The sequence below is a fragment of the Heteronotia binoei genome, chromosome 15 (assembly GCF_032191835.1).
Source record: "Heteronotia binoei isolate CCM8104 ecotype False Entrance Well chromosome 15, APGP_CSIRO_Hbin_v1, whole genome shotgun sequence".
Lineage (NCBI taxonomy): Eukaryota > Metazoa > Chordata > Lepidosauria > Squamata > Gekkonidae > Heteronotia > Heteronotia binoei.
Window position 1 is genome coordinate 4987870 of NC_083237.1, and position 12705 is coordinate 5000574.

The following is a 12705-nucleotide window of genomic DNA, read 5'->3' on the forward strand; positions in this document are numbered from 1 at the left end:
CGCTCAAAAAACGGCTCAAGGCCTTTGAGATTCGGAGTCCTCATTTATTCATTGAAAGCATTTAAGCAGTTGGGAAACGCATTGAAAATATCGTTGCGAAATCATTTTGAACTTGAACGTCTTTTGTAATGCTTTATGGCACACCCTATGCTGGAAGAGACCTTTTAAGTCGACTGCCTGCACGTCAGGACGCCTTACTAAAAGAATAATTTCTTCGATAGTGTTCCTTTAAATGATGCTTGTCATTTCATGAATTACATCTTAGGTATTTGGTCACTGTAACCATTGGTTGTTTACTTCTATATACCCACCTGGAGGTTGGCAACTCTGTTGGACCTCCAAGCACTACTTTCCCCTCAGGCATTCCAGAGGATACTCACAAGATGCTTAACTAGGACAGTCATGCCGTTGTGACTCGAAGTAGTAGAAGAAGAAGATATTGGATTTATATACCGCCCTCCACTCCGAAGTCTCAGAGCGGCTCACAATCTCCTTTACCTTCCCCCCCCACAACAGACACCCTGTGAGGTAGATGAAGATATTGAATTTATATCCCGCCCTCCACTCTGAAGAGTCTCAGAGCAGCTCACAATCTCCTTTCCCTTCCTCCCCCACAACAGACACCCTGTGAGGTAGATGAAGATATTGAATTTATATCCTGCCCTCCAGTTCGGAGTCTCAAAGCGGCTCACAATCTCCTTTCCCTTCCTCCCCCACAACAGACACCCTGTGAGGTAGATGAAGATATTGGATTTATATCCCGCCCTTCCACTCCGGAGAGTCTCACAGCACCTCACAATCTCCTTTACCTTCCCCCCCCCCCACAACAGACACCCTGTGAGGTAGATGAAGATATTGGATTTATATCCCGCCCTCCACTCCGAAGAGTTTCAGAGGGGCTCACAATCTTCTTTTCCTTCCCCCTTCCCCCACGACAGACACCCTGTGGAGGTAGATGAAGATATTGGATTTATATCCCGCCCTCCACTCCGGAGAGTCTCACAGCACCTCACAATCTCCTTTACCTTCCCCCCCCCCACAACAGACACCCTGTGAGGTAGATGAAGATATTGGATTTATATCCCGCCCTCCACTCCGAAGAGTTTCAGAGGGGCTCACAATCTTCTTTTCCTTCCCCCTTCCCCCACGACAGACACCCTGTGAGGTAGATGAAGATATTGGATTTATATCCCGCCCTCCACTCCGGAGAGTCTCACAGCACCTCACAATCTCCTTTACCTTCCCCCCCCCCCCACAACAGACACCCTGTGAGGTAGATGAAGATATTGGATTTATATCCCGCCCTCCACTCCGAAGAGTCTCAGAGCGGCTCACAATCTTCTTTACCTTCCTCCCCCCCACAACAGACACCCTGTGAGGTAGATGAAGATATTGGATTTATATCCCACCCTCCACTCCAAAGAGTCTCAGAGCGGCTCACAATCTCCTTTCCCTTCCTCCCCCACAACAGACACCCTGTGAGATAGATGAAGATATTGGATTTATATCCCGCCCTCCACTCCGAAGAGTCTCAGAGCAGCTCACAATCTCCTTTACCTTCCTCCCCCCCACAACAGACACCCTGTGAGGTGGGTGGGGTTGGAGAGGGCTCTCACAGCAGCTGCCCTTTCAAGGACAACCTCTGCAAGAGCTATGGCTGACCCCAAGGCCATGCTAGCAGGTTCAAGCGGAGGTGTGGGAATCAAACCCGGTTCTCCCAGATAAGAGTCCGCACACTTTCACCACGACACCAAACTGGCTCTCCACACCAAACTGGCTCTTGTCCCCCCCCCACCCTCAACCCCCATGGGCTTCTCAGAATTTAGTACTTTCAATCTTCCGAACAGCACTGGTCAGATAGGACAAACCAGGGAGACCTTTCCGATCATAGCTTTAGGTAGCTCACGCACCCCAACCGTCATCCCACCATGTCTTGGATCCTCAAGAGGTCAACTAATGTCCATGTATGGGTGAACCCAAAGGGGCTTGGTATAGGCAGCATGCCAGGATGATTCTGAGCCTTCCTCAAAGATCCACACTTACTCTGTCAAAGATGCCAACCTTGGTTGGTGAGGTAGGTTCTAGCCAACACGTTGATGTGGATGGGAATACCGGAGATGAGGAATCAAGAGCTGGAAAAGGAACAAACCAGATGATTGTGTCCAAGTTACAGAAAGGGTATAGCGGTAGAACATGGTTAAGGGCAGAGGTGGCCAAACTTGCTTAATGTAAAAGCCATATACAATAAACATCAGAGGAGGGAAGGACAGGAGGGAGGGAGAGAGAGAGGGAAGGGGGAGGGAGGGAAGGGGAGGGAGGAATGAAAGAAGGGAGGGAGGGAAGGTGAGGGAGGGAGGGGGAGGGGAAGGGAGGGAGAGAGGGAGGGAGGGGGAGGGAAGGGAGAGAGGAATGAAAGAAGGGAGGAGGAGGGAGGGAGGGAGGAGGGAGGAGGGGAAGGGAAGGGAGGGAGGGAGAGAGAGGAAGGAGGGAGAGAGAGGGAGGGGGAGGGGAAGGGAGGGAGAGAGAGAGGAAGAAAGGGAGGAAGGAAGGAAGGGAGAGAGGGAGGGAGGGAGGAAGGAAGGAAGGGAGAGAGATGGAGAGAGAGGGGGGGAGGGGGGAGGGAGGAAAATAGATGGGATATAACCCAATGTTCCCTCTAAGCTGAAGTCTTTATGAGCAAAATTTCTACTTTGTGAGCTACTGGCATTACAGCATAAATTATTGTGCTCTGGGGTGATCCTTTCTGAGCTAAGACAAAACTGTGTGAGCTGGAGGCTAAAAGTCTGTGAGCTCGCTCACGCTAACTCAGCTTAGAGGGAACACTGGGATATAACCAACAGTCTTTCCTCCCTTCCTCCGTCCATGTCCTTTTTAAATGGGGTGTGCCAAGCAGACAATTCCTACGAGTTGCATCACATTAGGATTTCTTTCCCCGAGTTCAGGGAGCAACAGAGGGGCATTCAAGAGGCAAGGGGAACAAAACCCAGCTGGGAAGGACGTTTCTTCAGCCGGGCGTATCTGGGCCTGCTCACAGCTGCAGACATCTGCCTCGAGCAGCAGTCCAGCATCTAAGCAGCCATGTGCACATCTGGACAGGCTCCCAGCTTGAGCACACCCTGCGCATCCCTAGAGTCTGACACATCTGCCGGCCACCCGCAGAACAGGGGACCAGCTGCTGGCCACGCATGTTAATGAACGGTGGGGGATGCTCAAAATGGGATGTACCTGCTGGCAGGTGAGCCTCCTGGCCACATTCCATTTCCCAAGAGATCAATATGCCTATTAGCAGAACACGGTTTTTGAGGACTCAGTGGCAGAGCATCTGCTTGGCATGCAGAAAGACCAGGGTTAATCCCCACCCATTCCCTCTAAGCTGAGTTAGCGTGAGGTGGCTCACAAGGTTTTTAGCCTCCGGCTCACACATTTTTGCCTAACTCAGGAAGAAGGGCCCTAAGCAAACTAATTTATGCAGCAGCTCCGGATTTCAAATACCAATATCTCACGAGTAGAATTTTCGCTCACAAAACTCCACAGCTTAAGAGAGTATTAGTGGCATCCTCCAGTTCAAAGGACCGGGCAGTAGGAGATGTGAAAGACCTCGTCGTGAGACTCTAGAGAGCCACTGCCAGTCTGAGCTGGCAATACTGACTGTGATGGTAGCTTTGTGTGTGTTCATCTACCAGCCTCCATTGCTTCCATTGATTAAAGGGTTGGAACACTTTTCCCTATGAAGAAAGGTTAGAACGCTTAGGGCTCTTTAGCTTGGAGAAACGTCGACTGTGGGGTGACATGAGAGAGGTTTACAAGATTATGCATGGGATGGAGAAAGTAGAGAAAGAAGTCCTTTTCTCCCTTTCTCACAATACAAGAACTCGTGGGCATTGAATGAAATTGCTGAGCAGTCAGGTTAAAATGGATAAAAGGAAGCACTTCTTCACCCAAAGGGTGATTAACATGTGGAATTCACTGCACAGGAGGTGGCGGCAGCTACAAGCATTTAAGAAGAAGAAGAAGAAGAAGATATTGGATTTATATCCCGCCCTCCACTCCGAAGGGTCTCAGAGCGGCTCACAATCTCCTTTACCTTCCTCCCCCACAACAAACACCCTGTGAGGTGGGTGGGGCTGGAGAGGGCTCTCCCAGCAGCTGCCCTTTCAAGGACAACTTCTGCCAGAGCTGTGGCTTGACCCAAGGCCATTCCAGCAGGTGCAAGTGGAGGAGTGGGGAATCAAACCCGGTTCTCCCAGATAAGAGTCCGCACACTTAACCACTACACCAAACTGGCTCTCCCTCTCTTTAAGAGGGGATTGGATAAAAAATATGGAGCACAGGTCCATCAGTGGCTATTAGCCACGGTGTGTGTGTGTGTGTGTGTATATATATGTGTGTGTGTGTGTGTGTGTGTGTACACACATACATATATTGGCCACTGTGTGACACACAGTGATGTGATATCTATCTATCTATCTATCTATCTATCTATCTATCTATCTATCTATCTATCTATCTATCTATCTATCTATCATCTATCTATCTAATTTATTTTGGCCACTGTGTGATACAGAGTGTTGGACTGGATGGCTTTTGACCTGATCCAATATGGCTTCTCTTATGTTCTTACGTGACACAGAGTGTTGGACTGGATGGGCCATTGGGGCCTGATCCAACATGGCTTCTCTTATGTGACACAGAGTGTTGGACTGGATGGGCCACTGGCCTGATCCAACCTGGCTTCTCTTATGTTCTTATGTGACACAGAGTGTTGGACTGGATGGGCCATTGGCCTGATCCAGCATGGCTTCTCTTATGTTCTCCTTTGTGTTTGTTACAGTTTCTAGGTTGAGTAAAGAAATCCATTTGACAAGACCTCTCTTTCTTCTCTTCCCACCCAGTATTTGCATCTAATGGAGGCCAGGTCATGGACCCAACAAAAACATGCCCTCTTCCTCATGTTCAAAGCCTATTCCCCCTCCCCCAATCATTGCAGCCCGCCCCCCCCCCCGCACCCCGCACTTACCTTGTACAAGGGGTGGCACATGGGCAGCTAGCCTCAGAGTTGCCACTGAGAAGACCTCAGCCATGAGGTGGCTACAGAGGAGGTGGGCTATTGCTTCATGGGTGTGGAATTCGGCGTTTCGCACCCAGGTCTTGGCTAGCGTCCAGATCCATTCTTCATCGGTGGGCAGAAAATGGGATTTTGGGGACCTGGGTGCTGGCTGAGCTGTGTGGGGGATGGGAATGGCACGAGGGAGTTAATGAAGGGCCATTTTTTGTGACCTGAAGAGATTGCCTTTCTTTGTGCATGCTTGCCCCACTGGACCACGGACTAGGGACTCACGGCCAAGAAATGTTCATGGTGTTAGCACACCGCTTTTAGCACCCCTTGAAATTTCTTTGGATATTTCACCTGAGGAGGAAACTCCCACAAACATACACTTTGGATATCCATAATACACAGAGTCATACAATCATAGAGTTGGAAGGAACCTTCAAGGTCATCTAGTCCAACCCCCTGAACAATGCAGGAAACACACAAATACCTCCCTCTAAATTCACAGGACCTTCATCGCTATCAGATGGCCATCTAGCCTCTCTTTAAAAACTTCAAGGAAGGAGAGCCCACCACCTCCCAAGGAAGCCTGTTCCACTAAGGAATTGCTCTAACTGTCAGGAAGTTCTTCCTCATGTTGAGCCGGAAACTCTTCTGAACATGAGAAGAGCTCTGCTGGACCAGACTGGTGGTCCAACAAGTTTCATCCTGTCTCACACAGTGGCCAACCAGTTCCTCTGGAGATCCAACAACAGGGCACAGAAGCTGAGGCCTTCCTCTAATGTTAAAATCATCAAGAGTCCTGCTGGGTCAGACCAGTGAGGGCCCATCTACCCAGCATCTTGTCTCATGCAGTGGCCAACCAGTTCCTCTGGAGGTCCAACAACAGGGCACAGAAGCTGAGGCCTTCCTCTAATGTTAAGATCATCAAAAGAGCCCTGATGGATCAGACTGGTGGACCATCAAGTTTCATCCTGTCTCACACAGTGGCCAACCAGGTCCTCTGAAGGTCCAACAACAGGGCACAGAGACTGAGGCCTTTCTCTAATGTTAAGAATGTCAAAAGAGTCCTGCTGGATCAGACTGGTGGTCCATCCAGTTCAGCATCCTGTCTCACACAGTGGCCAACCAGTTCCTCTGGAGGTCCAACAACAGGGCACCGAGACTGAGGCCTTCCTCTAATGTTAAGATCATCAAAAGAGCACTGCTGAATCAGACTGGTGGTCCATCAAGTTTCATCCTATCTCACACAGTAGCCAACCAGGTCCTCTGGAGGTCCAACAACATGGCACCAAGACTGAGGCCTTCCTCTAATGTTAAGATCATCAAAAGAGCCCTGCTGAATCAGACTGGGGGTCCATCCAGTCCAGCATCCTGTCTGACACAGTGGCCAACCAGTCCTCTGGAGAACCAACAACAGGGCAGAGAAGCCAATACCTTCATAAGAACATCAGAAGAGCCCTACTCGATCAGACCAGTGGTCCATCTAGTGCAGCATCCTGTTTCACACAGTGGCCAACCATTTCCATGGAAGTCCAACAACAGGCCACAGAGGCCAAGCCCTTCCCCGAATGTTAAGAACATAAGAACATCAGAAGAGCTCTGCTGAATCAAACCGGCGGTCCATGTAGTCCAGCATCCTTTCTCAAACAGTAGCCAACCAGTTCCTCTGGAGGTCCAACAGCAGGGCACAGAGGCGGAGGCCTTCATAAGGACTTTATGAGGGCCCTGCTCAGTCAGACCAGAGAGGGTCCGTCTACCTAACATCCTGTCTCATGCAGTGGTCAACCAGTTCTTCTGGAGGTCCAACAACAGAGCACAGAGACTGAGGCCTTCATAAGGACTTTAAGAGAGCCCTGCTCAGTCAGACCAGAGAGGGTCCATCTACCCAGCATCCTGTCTCATGCAGTGGCCAACCAGTTCTTCTGGAGGTCCAACAACAGAGCACAGAGACTGAGGCCTTCATAAGGACTTTAAGAGAGCCCTGCTCAGTCAGACCAGTGAGGGTCCATCTACCCAGCATCCTGTCTCATGCAGTGGCCAACCAGTTCTTCTGGAGGTCCAACAACAGAGCACAGAGACTGAGGCCTTCATAAGGACTTTAAGAGAGCCCTGCTCAGTCAGACCAGAGAGGGTCCATCTACCTAACATCCTGTCTCATGCAGTGGCCAACCAGTTCCTCTGGAGGTCCAACAGCAGGGCACAGAGGCGGAGGCCTTCATAAGGACTTTATGAGGGCCCTGCTCAGTCAGACCAGAGAGGGTCCATCTACCCAGCATCCTGTCTCATGCAGTGGCCAACCAGTTCTTCTGGAGGTCCAACAATAGAGCACAGAGACTGAGGCCTTCATAAGGACTTTAAGAGAGCCCTGCTCAGTCAGACCAGAGAGGGTCCATCTACCCAGCATCCTGTCTCATGCAGTGGCCAACCAGTTCTTCTGGAGGTCCAACAACAGAGCACAGAGACTGAGGCCTTCATAAGGACTTTAAGAGAGCCCTGCTCAGTCAGACCAGAGAGGGTCCATCTACCCAGCATCCTGTCTCATGCAGTGGCCAACCAGTTCTTCTGGAGGTCCAACAACAGAGCACAGAGACTGAGGCCTTCATAAGGACTTTAAGAGCCCTGCTCAGTCAGACCAGAGAGGGTCCATCTACCCAGCATCCTGTCTCATGCAGTGGCCAACCAGTTCTTCTGGAGGTCCAACAGCAGAGCACAGAGACTGAGGCCTTCATAAGGACTTTATGAGAGCCCTGCTCAGTCAGACCAGAGAGGGTCCATCTACCCAGCATCCTGTCTCATGCAGTGGCCAACCAGTTCTTCTGGAGGTCCAACAACAGAGCACAGAGACTGAGGCCTTCATAAGGACTTTAAGAGAGCCCTGCTCAGTCAGACCAGAGAGGGTCCGTCTACCCAGCATCCTGTCTCATGCAGTGGCCAACCAGTTCTTCTGGAGGTCCAACAGCAGAGCACAGAGACTGAGGCCTTCATAAGGACTTTAAGAGAGCCCTGCTCAGTCAGACCAGAGAGGGTCCATCTACCCAGCATCCTGTCTCATGCAGTGGCCAACCAGTTCTTCTGGAGGTCCAACGATAGTGCACAGAGGGTGAGCCCTTCCCCTGATGCTGCCCCCATATACTGGGATTCAGAGGTTGACTGCCTCTGAACGTGGAGGCTCCCCATGGCTAGTAGCCACTGACAGACCTCTCCTCCATGTTCTGCTCTTTGCATTTACCTGGATGGCTATCGGGAGGACTTCTCCAGTGGGCCTCTGGTGCAGCAAACACAGAGGAGCTGAGATGTATTGTCGCTTGCCATTCAGCTGGACGGTGGGGATGCCTTCCAGGATCTTATAGTCAACGATGAAAATGGTTCCCTTCTGCAAGAAGAGGGAAGAATGGGTCAGGCTGAGCCTTCCTGGGTCTGCAGAAGTGAGAAATGGTTGCTGTACTGTGCCAAGGAAGGAACCAGCAGGCCAGAAAGAGCTTAGAGCAGGGGTGTCAAACATGCAGCCCAGGGGCCACATCAGGCCCTCGGAGGGCTCCTATCAGGCCCCCGAGCAACTGGCTGTCATCTGCTTCATTCTCCCTCTCTCTTGCTTCCTTTCGCATGACAGCTTGCTTTGCCAGGCTTGCTCAATCGCACAGGAGCTGCAAAGCAAAACCTCAGTTTTCTCCATTGGTTGAGGCTCCTGCCCTTCCTGGTCCTCTGGGCAGGGAGGGAAAGAACCAGAGCTTCCTTGGCTCAGTTCCCTGGATCCCACAGGAGCAATACAAAGAAAGCACCTCTAAGACCAACAAGCGCTAATGTTTTAAGCTTGTTTTATTTTAAGGTGGTTGGTTTTTTTTTTTTTTTTTAAATCTTTAGTCGTGTTTGTGTTCTTTTAAAAGTTTATATCTCTGCCACCTCATCTTAAATAGGTACACACATGGCCCAGCCCGACATGGCCCGGCCCAACAAGGTCTCATTTATGCCAGATCTGGCCCTCGTAACAAATGAGTTTGACACCCCTGGCTTAGAGTATCAGACTACGACTGAGTGGAAGGAAAGGAAAGGCCCCCTGTGCAAGCACCAATCCTTTCTGACTCCGGGATGATGTTGCTTTCACAATGTTTTCATTGGGTGGTTTGCCATTGCCTTCCCCAGTCATCTACACTTTCCCCCCAGCAAGCTGGGGACTCATTTGACCGACCTCGGAAGGATGGAAGGCTGAGTCAACCTCGAGCCGGCTACCTGAAAACCCAGCTTCCACCAGGGATTGAACTCAGGTCGTGAGTGGACCTGGGTTCTAATCTCAATTCTGCAATGTCTCTGCTTAACCCATTTTACTGCATCATCGTAAAGATCAAACAGGGAAGGAAGAACCACATATAGTGGGATGGCCAAACTGCGGCTCGGCAGCCACATGTGGCTCTTTCACACATATTGTGCGGCTCTCAAAGCCCCCATGGCCCGTCGGCTGGCTTGGAGAAGGCACCTCTTTCTTTAAATCACTTCTCCAAGCCAAGACAGCCAGCAACTTGGATAATACATTTAAAGTTAAAAGTTGTTTTCTTTCCACTTCTCCCTCCCTCCTCCATCTATTTGCCTTCCTTCCTTCCTTCCTTCCTTCCTTCCTTCCTTCCTTCCTTCCTTCCTTCCTTCCTTCCTTCCTTCCTTCCTTCCTTCCTTCCTTCCTTCCTTCCTTCCTCCCTCCCTTCCTCCCTCCCTCCCAGCTCTCAAACATCTTATATTTATATCTTACAGCTCTCAAACATCTGGCATTTCTTCTATGTGCCTCTTACATTAAGCAAGTTTGGCCACCTGATGTATAGGACCTCAAGCTCCTTGGAAGGAGGGGTGGGGCGGTATAAACATGTGGCAGAGAGAGTTTCTATCTGCTGATGCTTCCCAGCAACTCTGGGGCTAAGGTAAGATTTGAACTAAATTTAGATCTCTAAGTAAGAATTTCCAGAACTTCCAGATCAGAGGACAGGACACAGGAAGCTGTCTTATGAGACCCCCTGATCGATCAAGGTCAGTCTTGTCTGCTCTGGCTGATGGTGGTTCTCTGGGGCCTCTTCCAAAGGTGTTCTAAATCATAGTACCTGACCTTTTTAAATGGAGATGCTGGGGACTGAACCTTCTACATGCCAACCAGATACTCGGCCTCAGAGCCAGGGCTCTCCCCATTGTTGACACAGGAGCACTATGCACTAGAACAGGGGTGTCAAACATATGGCCCAGGGCCAAATCAGGCCCCCGGAGGGCTCCTATCAGGCCCCTGAGCAACTGGCTCTTGTCTGCTTCCTTCTCCCTCTCTCTTGCTTCCTTCTGCATCACAGCTTGCTTTGCAAGGCTTGCTCAATCGCACAGGAGCTACAGAGCAAAACCTCTATTTTCTCCATTGGCTGAGGCTCCTCCCTTGTGGAGGAAGGGGGGGGGAGGCAGAGCTTGTTTTTCCAGGCTCTCTCAATTACACAGCAGAGCTACTGAGCCAAGCCTCTCTTCCTTCTATTGGCTGAGGCTCCTCCCCCTCCTGGCCCCCTGGGGAGGGAAGGAAGGAAAGAGCCAGAGCTTCCTTGGCCCAGTTCCCTGGATCCCATGGGAGAAAAAAAAAGAAAGCCTCTTTAAGACCAGTGAGTGCTAACATTTTAAGCATATTTAATTTAAAAAAAACCCTATATTTGCGTTTGTCTGCGTTCTTTGTAAAATTTATATCTCTGCTACCTAATCTTAAATAGGTACACACGTGGCCCGGCCCAACAGGGTCTCATTTATGCCAGATCCGGCCCTCATAACGAATGAGTTCGACACCCCTGCATTAGAATCCTGCAGGGCCTTTTTTTGTAGAAAAAGCCCAATAGGGACTCATTTGCATATTAAGCCACACCCCCTGATGCCAAGCCAGCCGGAACTGCGATCTTTACCGTTTTCGCACACAGTTTACCTTGCAGTCACAATCCTGTTCCCTCCACAGCCTCTGTCGGATTTCCCACCATCTGCGCCAGAGTTACAGGAAGTGCCGCGGCTTTTGCATAGCAAACGTAAACTGGGTTTTAGCGGTTTACGTTTGCTACGCAAAAGCTGCGGCACTTCCTGTAACTTTGGCACAGATGGTGGGAAATCCGACCAGATTATGCGGAGGGAACAGGATTATGACTGCGAGGTAAGCTGTGTGTGAAAACGGTCCCTGTTTTTGTTTGTTTTTTTAAAAAAAGCCTTGAGTGGACAAGACGGTAATCAGGTACCTTCAGTTCTTCTTGGAGGGTGGTGTATTTCCCCAGGGATCCTGCTACCATTTCCTGGGTCACGGGGAAATTTTCTGGGATCCTGGGGCATTTCCGGATCATCCCTGGGTTGATCCCATTTAAGAACTGGTAGCCGAAGAACTCGTCGTCTTTCCAGTGGTTAAACACGTACTCTGGAGACAGGGAGACAGAGAGAGAGAAGAAGAAGAAGGAAGGAAGGAAAGAGGATCTTTGCTCTCTTGGACTTTATAGAACCACATTAGCCTCATCGAGAGGGCCAGGGTGTCCTGGAGAAGACAATACCAAGCATGTATTTCTTACAGAAAACTGAGAGTCCTCGTGTGAGCTTGGCGCAGGGCACAATAAAGAAGTGTGTGGGTACTGGAGGTCGCTTGACTGAGCTGACCCAATTCCATGCACACACACCACAACAGCTGACAACCTCTGGGGGGGGGGGCAGGGGGCTGCAAATCTCCCGGAATTACAACTGACCAGTGTTCCCTCTAAGCTGAGTAAGTGTGAGCTAGCTCAGTTTTTTAGCCTCTGGCTCACACTTTTTTTTTTCCTAGCTCAGGAAAAATGTCCCCAGAGCAAACTAATTTACGCAGCAGCTCACAACTTTAATGCCAGTAGCTCATGAAGTAGAATTTTTGCTTGCCAAACTCCACAGCTTAGAAGGAACATTGCAACTGACCCCCAGAATATAGACACCAGTTCCCCTGGAGAAAAGACTCCAGAGCAGGGGTGCAATCATGTGGCCCAGGGGCCAAATCAGGCCCCCGAGCAACTGGCTGTGTCATCTGCTTCCTTCTCCCTCTCTTTCTCTTCCTTCTGCATCACAGCTTGCTTTGCCAGGCTTGCTCAATTGCACAGGAGCTACAGAGCAAACCCTCTATTTTCTCCATTGGCTGAGGCTCCTCCCTTGGGGAGGAAGGGGGGGAAGGCAGAGCTTGCTTTGCCAGGCTCTCTCAATCACTGAGCCACGCCTCTTTTCCTTCTGTTGGCTGAGGCTCCTCCCCCTCCTGGTCCCCTGGGGAAGGAAGGAAAAAGCCAGAGCTTCCTTGGGCCAATTCCCTGTATCCCATGGGAGAAATACAAAGAAAGCACCTTTAAGACCAATGAATGCTAACGTTTTAGGCATGTTTTAAGTTTTTTAGAAAGAAACATCTTTAATTGTCTTAGACTAATTGTGTTATGTTCTTAATTGTGTTATGTTCTTTATAAAGCTTATATTCTCACTACCTAATCTTAAATAGGCACACAGACAGCCTAGCCCGACATGGCCCAGCCTGCCAAGGTCTCTCATTTATGTCAGATCCAGCCCTCATGAGTTCGATACCCCTGCAACTAAGACAACACATTCCTCTTGAGCTTCGTCCTCAGGCTCCACCCCCAAATCTCCAGCAACTTCTCAACCTGAAGCTGGCA

The 12705-nt window shown here is 50.1% G+C and overlaps 1 pseudogene; it reads right to left on the reverse strand.

Moving 5' to 3' along the window:
- LOC132584595 (arachidonate 12-lipoxygenase, 12R-type-like) overlaps positions 1–12705 on the reverse strand; it is a 79626-nt pseudogene that overhangs the window by 16218 nt on the left and 50703 nt on the right.